This window comes from Suricata suricatta, chromosome 11 (genome assembly GCF_006229205.1).
Source record: "Suricata suricatta isolate VVHF042 chromosome 11, meerkat_22Aug2017_6uvM2_HiC, whole genome shotgun sequence".
Lineage (NCBI taxonomy): Eukaryota > Metazoa > Chordata > Mammalia > Carnivora > Herpestidae > Suricata > Suricata suricatta.
The window spans coordinates 45,186,029-45,197,120 of NC_043710.1; the positions used below are offsets into that span (position 1 = coordinate 45,186,029).

General features: G+C 47.9%; 1 long non-coding RNA gene across 2 annotated transcripts; it reads left to right on the top strand.

The window, feature by feature from the left end:
* Positions 1 to 755: 755 nt before the first annotated feature.
* LOC115272139 lies at positions 756 to 6,710 on the top strand. 2 transcript variants are annotated; one of them, XR_003900268.1, is made up of 4 exons: positions 756 to 970; positions 1,675 to 1,790; positions 4,467 to 4,565; positions 6,382 to 6,710. It is a non-coding gene; the product is annotated as an uncharacterized LOC115272139 (long non-coding RNA). The 2 variants fall into 2 exon arrangements; XR_003900267.1 differs by having other exon boundaries at positions 934 to 970; positions 1,630 to 1,790.
* The last annotated feature ends 4,382 nt before the right edge of the window (positions 6,711 to 11,092 follow it).

The following is an 11,092-nucleotide window of genomic DNA, read 5'->3' on the forward strand; positions in this document are numbered from 1 at the left end:
AGCAGAGAATATCAGCAAGTGAGAACCTCATCTAAGCTGCTTAGAACGAAGCCCTTTCCAGCTTTCATTTTTTAATTGCACCCCTCCAGAAAAGTGCAGAGGTCCTTTTACAGTCTAACGAGTACAAAGCAATCCCCTGTGCACTCACCACTCCCATCAAAAAGGCAACATTGCCAGCACTGTGAAGCCTTCTGCATATCCCTTCATCTGATCAGACGCTCCCCTCCATTAGGCTTTTAGGGCATCTACTTTGTTGTCTCTTTAATTACACCACCTGAGATTGCCTCCCAAAAAAATAGTTTTGTTAGTTTTGAGCTGTATGTGAATAGACTCATGGTTAAGTTTTTGGGTGTCTGGCTTCTTTTATTCGGTTTTGTTTACCAGATTCATCCATGTTATTGCGTGTAGCTATAGTGCGTTCATTTTCCCGGCTGTATCGTGTTCTGTCGCAGAGATATGCCATATTTATTTGTTGATACTGCTGTCAATGAATATTTGGGTTGTTTCTAGGTCTGGACTACTGTATGAAATGCCGCCATGAACATTCGAGGTATGTGTATCCTTGTACAAGTATGTGTGCATTTCTCCAGGGTTTATGTCTAGAAGTGGAATTGTTAGGTCACAGGGTGTGCACATCACCCCTTTATGAAGTCATAGCCAATGGTTGTGCCTCCTCTTTCCCTCTCTCTTGCACAATTGTAGCAGTGATGCTGATGGGAGGGAGACCACAGGTCCAGAATTGCTGGTCCCACAAAGATGCTTCAGGAGGAAGAACTTTGGTTGATGAGTCAATCTGAGTGTTCCTTTTTTTCTTTCCTTATGCCGCTAGCGGGGGGCCTGTCAGCCCCTGCCCCACTGTTCCAACCTCTGTGACTGGAGCTCCCCGTAGTGAACCCACTACTCTCCCACCTCAGGCTCACTCTGCTGTGGCTGCCAGACTAATCTGGTCAAAGATGGTAGTCATCTGAAGGTCAGTCCAAGGGTAGTGAGACCCCGGCCATCAGACAGGGAGTCAGAAGAGATGATACAAAGTGGGGTCCTTAACAGGGCTGGTGGCAGGATAGCACTGTCACATCTGGGACCTGATGAGCAGTGACTAGGAGATATTGGGGCCCTCACTAGGCCCAGAAACCTGGGGCAGAGGCAGGACCAGGTTCAGCATAGTGTATCACCTATGAGTCTGTATTTTAGCAGACACCCATTTGAATACTCTTAAACAAATAGGAGAATTTATTGGCTTGTAACAAAATATAATGACAGGCCTGCCTTCAAGAGGAGCTTAGTCAAGGAGAGTAAGATAAAGCTCCACAGAAAAGATAAGATTCTAGAAGAGGAATATATCCCAGCAAACCTTACAGAGGTCAGGTCTCAGCAGGGTCTATAATGGGGAATTGGGGAGCAATGCCCTGTGTCTGGATACGTGGGTGTCCCCAGAATGTTCCTAGTGCCTAGCAAACCACTAAAGCTTGGGGACCGGCATGGTCACACAACCCTGCAGAGGCACGTTTGAGCCCTCAGATTCCTGAAAAAAATTAATCTGTGCTGAGCATCTGGAAGGGCGCTCTCAGGAAAAGAAAAAGTGAATGTCCGTACTAGACAGAACAATGTTGAATGTGTTTTCTATACTAGAAATTGGGAGCCAGGGTCTGAGTTAAGATTTGGCACTACTTCCAGGTAGGTGAGGACTCTTGGGCTCCAACTCATGGTCAGCATTTCTGGGGTCTTTCTCTGATGTGTGAGATCAAAAGGAGAGAATATCTGAACTCAGGACTGTCTTGAAAATCTTAGAGGTACAGTAACTGCATTGATTTACTTGTTTTTTTAATTAATTTATTTATTGGGGGAACACAGAGAGAGAGAGAGAGAGAAAGAGAGAGATTGAGAATCCCAAGCAGGCTCTGCATTGTCAGCACAGAGCCCACATGGGGCTCAAACCCACAAACCACGATGAGATCATGACCTAAGCTGAAACCAAGAGCTGGACGCTCTACTAGCTGAGCCACCCAGGTGCCTCTACTTGTTTTTAAACACAGGGGAAAAAAAAAAAAAGAGTAAAAACCAATTGGCCCCAAATCCCACTGATAAGCTCCTTGGCATTTTTCAAAAATAACACCTCTGCATGCTATTTATTCTGAGAGGTATAAAATGAAAAACACAAAATCCTCTTTAGCTCCCCCTTTCTACAGGGACCCACTAGTCAGATTCTTATGTACTTTCCAGAAAATTGTTTCTTCATCAGACCCAGAGTAAAGGAGGAGTGGAGAATTGCTCTGTTAGCTGTCCCACCTTAATGACTGGCTCCCTTTCCGGCCGTCCCCCTGCCCGGGTTCCAGGTAGCCTCCCCCATGGGCAGGGCTACACTGACCCTCCTCTCCCCACTCGTGCCTCATTCCTACCAAGGCACCCCTCCTGAGGGATCTCACACAGGGGAATATTTACTGAATGAGAACACACTGAAGGGAAAAATTTTTCTACTGATTATATGTCTGGCACCCTAGAACAACTTCTATTTTTTCCATGGTGATTCATCCAGGGATCATGAGAGACAGGCTATTGGGAAAGATGTCATTTTCCTCCTAAGCTTTGATCAGGGTTATACAATCTTGAGCTGATTTATACTTGGAAGCCCCCATCTTTCCCCCTTGCTACTTGTCCCCAAAACCTAGCGAAGAGGACCATACAGTGCCTGGGGGTATGTTAGCATGAAATCCTTTTTCATAAGCATTAAGTCATATGATACGCCTTTGCATGACATTGGAAGAAAGTGTGAGGTTCTCAAAAATTCTCATTTATTCATATCATATAATTACTGACAGTTTACCAGGCATACCTGTAACATCTTTGTATTGGGCTTTAAAAATTAGTCAAGTTTTCCTGAGGTTGAGAAAGAGAGGCAGCTCAGGCGTAACAAATAGCTTGCACAGAGGTGCAAATGTCTGAGACTAAATGCCACAGCCTCCTTGACGTTAGATTTTAGAGTAAGTGAAGGCCAATGTCGGGAACAGGTTGGAAAGGTAAGTGGGGGCTGGATGATAAAGGAGATTGAATCCTAAGATCATCAATTTAGACTTCATTTTATTTTATTAAAAAAAGTTTTTTATGTTTGTTTATTTATGAGAGAGCATGAGCAGGGGAGAGGCAGAGAGAGAGAGGGAGACATAGAATCTGAAACAGGCTCCAGGCTCTGAGCTGTCAGCACAGAGCCTGATGCAGGGATCAAACTCACAAACTGCAAGATCATGACCTGAGCCGAAGTCGGCCGCTTAACCGACTGAGTCACCCAGGCGCCCCTAGACTTCATCTTAAAGGCTGAGGGAAAACTTTGTGGGTTATTAAGTAGGAGAATGGAAACATCCAGGGACCCAGCAGAAAGAGATGACACACTCAAGTGAGGATAATTTGAGGAGTGTTAAGTGAAGGTGTTATTTACTAAGGTTTGGGCAGCATGGAGTAAAACCACAAAGTACAATGCTAGGCCTGGAGCAAGCAGCATCTGTAGGGCTGTGGGAAGGGATGAGGGGAAGGTGCCGTTGCTTAGAGAGTCACGCAAATGTTACCTTGAAAGGGGTTGTAGCCTTTGGTTGGGGTGACTCCACAGTGAGGGGGCCAGGGTGCAAACCCTCAGCCTCAATGTCCTCCCCTTTTGACCTCTTACTGGTACTCCCCATTCGTCAAAACCAACCAGAAGCCAGAAGCCAAGGGAGGCCATTGTCATGTCCATACAGGTCAGCCCCCAGGACCAAGAGCAGGACAGAGTAGATTTGCAAGGGTAAAGAACAAATGTACTGCACAAGAGTGGTGTGATGAAATGAGTAGTTCAACAGACCATCTTGGGCAGAGCAGAGGGTGAATTAGAGGCAGAGGGACAGGAAGAGAGTACAAGGGTCTGAACTAACATGGATCATGGAGATAGGGAGGAAGAAAAAATTCGAGCAATATTGAGGACGTAAAAGAGCCATGACCCATTGACAGGAGAAACTAGGACAAGGGAGGCATCCAGGGTAGCCTGGGTGCCTGAGTGGATGGTGACCCCGTTACCTAGGCAAGGACACAAGTCCAGGGGAAGGTGCTGCTAATGGAGGAAAAGAATTCACTCTTTCCTAGCTGGCAAGGGCAACCATGGGCAGAAGGGCAGAGGGCCTCCTGCATCCCTGCTCTGGGCAGAAGTACAATGGCTTCCGACATCTTTCTCCTTCCTTTTCTGAACTTCTCTGCTCTACCACTTAGCAGCCCCCAGACACCCACTTCCACAGGGGTCTGACTTCCTCAAAGCATCCAAGCTGCAAACTGATTTCTTTGTTTTCATTGCTCTCACTTTCTACTAGTCAAAGAAAACCCAGTCCTCCTTAAAGGGGAAAAAAGGCGGGGGTGGGGGAAGAACCATGAGAAGTGACTGACTGCTAGTTCTCTGTGGAGATAGATGCATATTTTTAAAGGAATTACTGGGCTGAGTTTCTAATTAACAGACTATGAGGGGGAGAGTTTTCGTCTCAACTCTGGGCCCTCCCAGGGCACTCAGGAGTCTCAACTCCGCATGGACCCCCTACCTCCTCTGAAGAACACAGGTAATTACGCAACTCAGCACCTACCCTACCAGACCTCTAATCTGCATTATGTAATACTTGGGACTTTCAATGGTGGGTGGAAATTTTAAGTTTGACGTCTAAGCAGTGTGTGGTATGTCTGGGGGGAGGGTAGACCTAAACGTATCCTAAAACGACAAAGCCACTTCAGGACACTTTGTGAGCAAGGTCTCCAGGAGTGCCCTCCCCTCCTCCAGTGAAACCCAACTGTCCTACCCAAAGAGAGCTGCCTTAAAGGGGGGGAGCTCCCCGGAGCCCTCTCCCCACTCCCGACCTCCCCTCCCCCTCCCCTGAAGTTGGGCATGAGGGAGGCCATGTTGCTAGGCACCAGGCTGCTGTCCTGCAGTTGCCCTGGTGACAAGGGCTTGTGTGTACAAGGGTGTGCTTCTGGGTGCTTGCTGAGTATAAGCAAGCTGGACTTTTCCACCATGATGCATTCCTGGAAACCATGTCATAATGTGGTTTGTCAAAATCTCTCAGAGGAACAGCATTTGGTCTCCGTAAGGGGTAACATTCCTGACTAAAGACGCAGCCAGAGATAAATCACAACTGTGATCAACAATCTGTCATAAGCAGAAGGCACAAGTGCCCAAATATCCTCAATGAGTTCTATGGCTAAAATTATGCTCCGAGCCTCACCATGAAGCTATCACGTGACTGCACGTGAAGCCCTTTATATCATGTTTATTCGTTCACTCACTCATTGACGTGAAGGCCGGGGGGGGGGGGGTTCATTGTGATTCACTCCAAATCTCATTTCCACTTCAGATGATTCGTCTTCTAAGCCCACGTTATGGGTCATAGTCTGTGAAAAAGATGTGTTGATGTCCTAACCTATACTATCTTAGAATGGGACCTCTTTGGAAATTGGGTCGTTACAGAGATCATCAACCTAAAATGAGGTCATTAAGGTAGATCTTAATACAGTGTGACTGGTGTCCTTATAAAAAGGGGGAAATTTGAAGAGACATGCACAGAGGGAAATGATATGAAGGGACACAGGGAGAAGGCCACATGAAGACAGAGGTTTGAAATGATGCATCTATAGGCCAAGGAATGCCAAGGATGTCAGGCAAACCACCAGAAGCCAGGAAGAAGCAAGGAAGGATTCCTCTACAGTCCAAAGGGAACACAGCCCTGCTGCTATCTTGACTTCAGACTTCTGGCCTGTGAGATAATACATTTCCACTGCTTTAAAGCTGCAAGGCATGTACCACTTTGTCTCGGTAGCCCTAGGAATATGGCCAACCATGGTAATCAATCCCACTCTCTTGGCTCAGCCCTGGCCAAGGAGCGATAAAGAGAAGACTACTGGGCTGTTTCTGAGAAAGATTCCACTTTTCCTTCTGCATGTGCCTGGATGTGACTCCAGGAACTGCTGTAGCCACTGTACTACAAGCCTAAAAGGCAAAGCCCTCACAGAGGACGGCAGGGAGTATGTGCACAGGACCTGGGACCGATGACCTGTTGAATTCCCACTTGAGCCGAGCTGGAGTGTGGCCAGCCTTTGTGCATCCTGTCATGTGAGATGATGTGGTTCCCTGAGGTTTAAGGCAGAAGGTGAAGCAGAGTCTCCTTGCTGACACAAGTGTCCCCCATGTGGAGATCAGCTGTCACATGTGCTCTGCTCTTCTCCCTGCCGCCTTCTCATGCTGACTGAGGCTCCAGCCTCCTTCTGACGGTGGCAGACTGTTTGCAAACATGGCCGTAAAAGTTATTCCTTGCCCCGCACTTCCCAATCCGACTTGGCCGCCCCACGAGTACACGTGGTGTTTATCTTTCCATCCCTTAAATCCAGGCTTGGCCATGTGACCTGCCTGCCCTGACCGATGGGAAATTAGCAAATGACACACGAGCAGAGGTTTCAGAAGCACTTAGGAAGTCGGGCATGCTCTGTGGGCTGCAGTTGGAAGCCTGAGACCATGATGCAAATGGCCTGAGGCAGCCTGCTGGAAAGGCCACGTGGAGGAGAACTGCGGCTCTCCAGCCGACCGTCGCCTCTACCTAACAACCCTGTGAATAAAGCTTTCTTGGATGAGCCAACCTTAGTCAACAGCGACATGTATGATCCCAGGTGAGACCAGGAGAAGCGCCACTGAGCTGAGCCCAACCTGAATTCTGACCCACAATACCACAAGCAAATAACATGGCTATTGCTTTAAGCTACTAAGTTTTGTGGTGATTTGTCACATAGCAATATATAACCAAGGCCCTGACAGATGATCCCCAATATGGCACAATCTTCTCAGATTCATTCACAGACCAGGCATCGGGTGAGGCAATCTGGATACAATCATGAGAAAGAACAGACCTTGTCTCTGCTCTCTCTCTTTCTTTTTTAAATTCTTTTTAAGTTTATTTATTTACATTGAGAGAGAGGAGAGAGAAAATCCCAAGCAGGCTTCACATCATCAGCGCAGAGCCTGATGCAGGGCTCAAACTCACCAGCTATGAGATCATGACCTGTGCTGAGAGCAAGAGTCGGACGCTTAACCGACTGTGCCACCCAGGCACCTCTGCTCTCTTTTAATACTAGCACATGCCAGGCACTGTGCCCAAGACATTAGATGTGCTGACCCAAATGACAGTGTTAGTTATTACTACCATCTTGTGACTGAGGAAACCAAATCTCAGAGAAAGTAAAGAAATGGCCAGCTTTGCCAGATCGTATTTGCCAAAGGTGGCTGCAGCGATCTCTGCCATCAGATATGCTCTATGAGAACCTTGCAGCCCTCTCGTCAGAATGTAATTCCTCTCCTGAATCCAGGCCAGCTGTGATTTGATTACGAGCTAATAGAACACAGCAGAAGCCGCATCACATGACTTCCAAGGCACGATCATGAAAGGAGCCATAGGTACTTTATGAGCTGGGGCCCTTGCCTTTGAAGTCCTGAGCCTCAGTGTGAGGTCGCCATGTTCTGAGGAGCCCTGGGACACGGGGCGAGGCCCCGTGGGGGTGTCTCAGGTGACTACTCCAACTAGGACCCAGCTGACAGGCAGTCCCTATCAAACTCCAGATGATTCTAGCCCCCACCGTGGAGTCATCCCAGCCTTTGGATCTTCTCCCTTGAGGCTCAGACATCAGAAGTCAGAGACCAGCTGTGCTCACTGTGCCCTGTCCATGGCATAGAGCGCATGAACATAATACAGTGGGAGACTTACACCATGAAGACTGGGGGTAGTTTGTTCCACAACAATCATAATGAGGCATGTAAGTTTATACAGCTGGAGAGCAGGAAGACAAATGAGGTTGGACTTTGAACCCTGGCAGTCTGACTCCAGAGCCCGAGCTCTTAATCACCACCCCTTCTACCTTGGCGAGCCCTTCATGCCCATGCTCCTCAGCTTCCTTTCCAGAACGGAAGCGGAAGCGTAGCTCCCCTGACACCACCACGTCTTCCTGAGAAACCGCCCCACTCCCCACCCCAAAGGCAGCAAGGAAAGGAATGGGCTTGCTTCTCACTCTGCTGCTCGCAGGCCACCACTGCCCATTGGAGCCCAGGCTTCCTTACATCAGCTCCATGACAACGTGCTCTCAACCTCGAGCACACAGTCCACCCTCCTTGATGACTGTGGTTCCTGCTTTGGGGGTTTGCTTTGCTCCCCATTGAAGGCCACGTGAAAAGGCACTGATGTGAACCTACTATGGGTTGGGCACATGGTAGGGAGACAAAGTAGAAGGAGCTCTGTGTTCACTCTTTACTGCTCTTTCACAAACTGCCCCAAGCTTTGTGGCTGAAAACAACACAAAGTTATTATTTCACAGTCCTGGAAATCAGAAGCCTAAAGTCAAGGTATCTGCAAGGCTGCTTTTTTATGGAGGGCCTAGGGGAGAAGCTATTCCCTTCCTTATCCAATTTCTAGAAGCTGTCTGCATTCCAGGCCTCGTGGCCCCTTCTTCCATTTTCAAAGTCAATAGCATAGCCTCTTCGAATCTCTCTGACTCTCCTAGCCCACTCTTCCACTTAAGAGGACCCTCGTGATTACACTGGGCCCACGAAATTGTCCAGAAAAATCTCCCATCTCAAGGTTCTGAATCACAAAGTCCCTTTTGTATTTGAGGTAACATATTCACAGGTTCTGGGGATTAGACAAGATCAGGCACGTTCAGGGTGGTCAGGTTCTGGGGATTAGGACACGAATGTCTTTGGGAAGCCATCATTCCACCTACCATGAGCTCTTGGATGGAACCCCCTTGGGTGAGGTTATATATTTATAGCAGAAACTGCCACTTATTCATTTGCCAATATTCACCTTTTCTTGCTAGATACATGTGTCCTATGCCTGACCATGCAGTTGAGTTCTGACGAATGGGGTATAAGCAGAAGCGATAAAGTGCAAGGCATGATTGCAGGCCTACCCCAAACAAGTTTGCTTACAGCCTTGGCCACAAAATCCCCAACAGGCTCCTATATTTTCCATCTATGAGCTAAGTGAAGAGGACTCCAGAGATGCACAGGAAAGTGGAGCCCATGGGAGAAGAAGTCAGGGTCCCTGAATAACAGTAGAATAGTATCTCTGCTGACCCACACAGTATTCCGACATAAATTAAGACATCGGCATTGAGGATTGTTGGTTACAGCAGTTAGCCTACCCTGGCAATATACAACTACAGAACTGTACTTTGAAAGAATTGGCATAAATGCCCTTTATATATTTTATAAGACATTCAATTTTGTAAGTAAATATACTATTTACTTATTACAATGATAAGTAGATCTCTGACACAGATCACAGTAACAAGAAGGTTACTTGAGAAACACACAAAAAAGCAAAATCAGGGATTATGCCTCTCAGCTGCAGGCAAGAAGAAAGAAATCTGACTTATTTCTGTTCTGTATGGACTGCACCATAGCGAGGAATCCTGATTAAAACACTGCAAATGGTAACACGTATATTTTAACCTCCTGTGATCTCCAGAAACACTTCAATAAACAGAGATCACCAGAAAAGCTTGATTCTGAGACCAGCACAGGAACTAGTTCACTTGGCCACACAAGTTCGTGTTTAGGGGGGGACTTCCCCATGGGTCCATTTACACGTTTCCTTTCAAGGAGAGAAGACCATTTACCCCAAAGCCTGCAGGACCAATAAAACCAAAACCAGGCAAACAAGAACAAGAGCCCAGTGATCAAACAACTGGAGCTAGGAATTTCATGGGCTGAGAAGCCGGGGAATGTGTGTGTGTGCGCCCACACGCGCATGTATGCATACATGTGTGTGATGAGGAGCCAGGGAAAGGGGTGGTCAATAAGACCCCGTGGTCTTAGAAACATGAGACCTTTTTTCCAAAATGGTCCTTCTGGACAAATGACTGCAGGGTCCCACATCTAGATGACCAGGAGGCTGACCAGAGGTCACCTGAGGTTCCTGCCATTGTTTGTCGGGGAACAAAGTCTGGGACCCCCAGCCCTGGTGGGCACAAACATTGCAAGAGAAGTTGGGGAAAATCTGCAACACCAGAGCAGTGACTTCTAGACTATGGTCAGTTTCTTACCTGTGATACGTTACAGAAGACCAGTTCCGTAGCCTCATCAGGACTGGGTGCAAGGTGGGCCCTGAGGAGCCCCTGTTCCCTCTGACATAAAAAGACATGAAAAGTTCTGGAAGCCCAGCCAACAAGTGGCCCAGCTGTGGCACCCAGGATGGCAGGAGAAGGCAGCTTCTCCCAGACTGGCCTGGAAGGACCCAATGGTGGAAGAAGGACACTCTCACTGACCAAGCAAGTATTCTGTGCCAAGCTCTATGCTGTTTTTACATATAGTTCAGTTGAACGACAACCCTGTGTGGTAGGTCCTTTTAATCCCCAATTTAGAGATGGGGGACTGAGTCTTAGCACGATTAGAAAGTCAGCCCCAAGAGCACACGACCATTCATGGCAGAAGGCATTTGAGGGAAGCCGAGTTCTTCTGCTCACACATCTGCTGGGACGGCTCCAGCACACAATACAACTGTTGGATCTCTTTTCCTCTTAACTTGGAGGCTCCGACTGAAATAGACCAGAGGAGGGAGGCCTTCAGTGCCACAATTAAAGCTATAAATGTTACAGGGGTGAAACCGCTGACGTTGGCTGGCAGTGAGGGAAACGGAGCTGCAAAGCCAGGGTACATGGTGTGCACAGGTGGCCCTCGCCCCCAGCACCAGGGCTGTGGGCACAATGTGCTCCCATCTTCCTCACCTCTTGGGCCTCAGATTTCACGGGCTCAGTGACACAGACCTGCTGGGACAGAGCGAGAGCCCTCAGAACACTCTGCACCGCTCATTGTTTACCCAACAGTGGCTGCTATGGGCTTCCCAGGGTTCATCCCTGCATGACTGCCCATGGTAGAAGTGGGGAGACTGAGTCACCAACAGGTTTGTTCCTACATCGGGGATCAGAGACTTGTCAGAGCTGGTAAACTGGTGGACCGTGGTCCCCATGCTTGTTTGTCAGCTGATACACTGACTGTGGGCACCAATTAAGAGCAGTAGTAGTGGTCAGCATCATCCAGATCACATTTGACTTTACT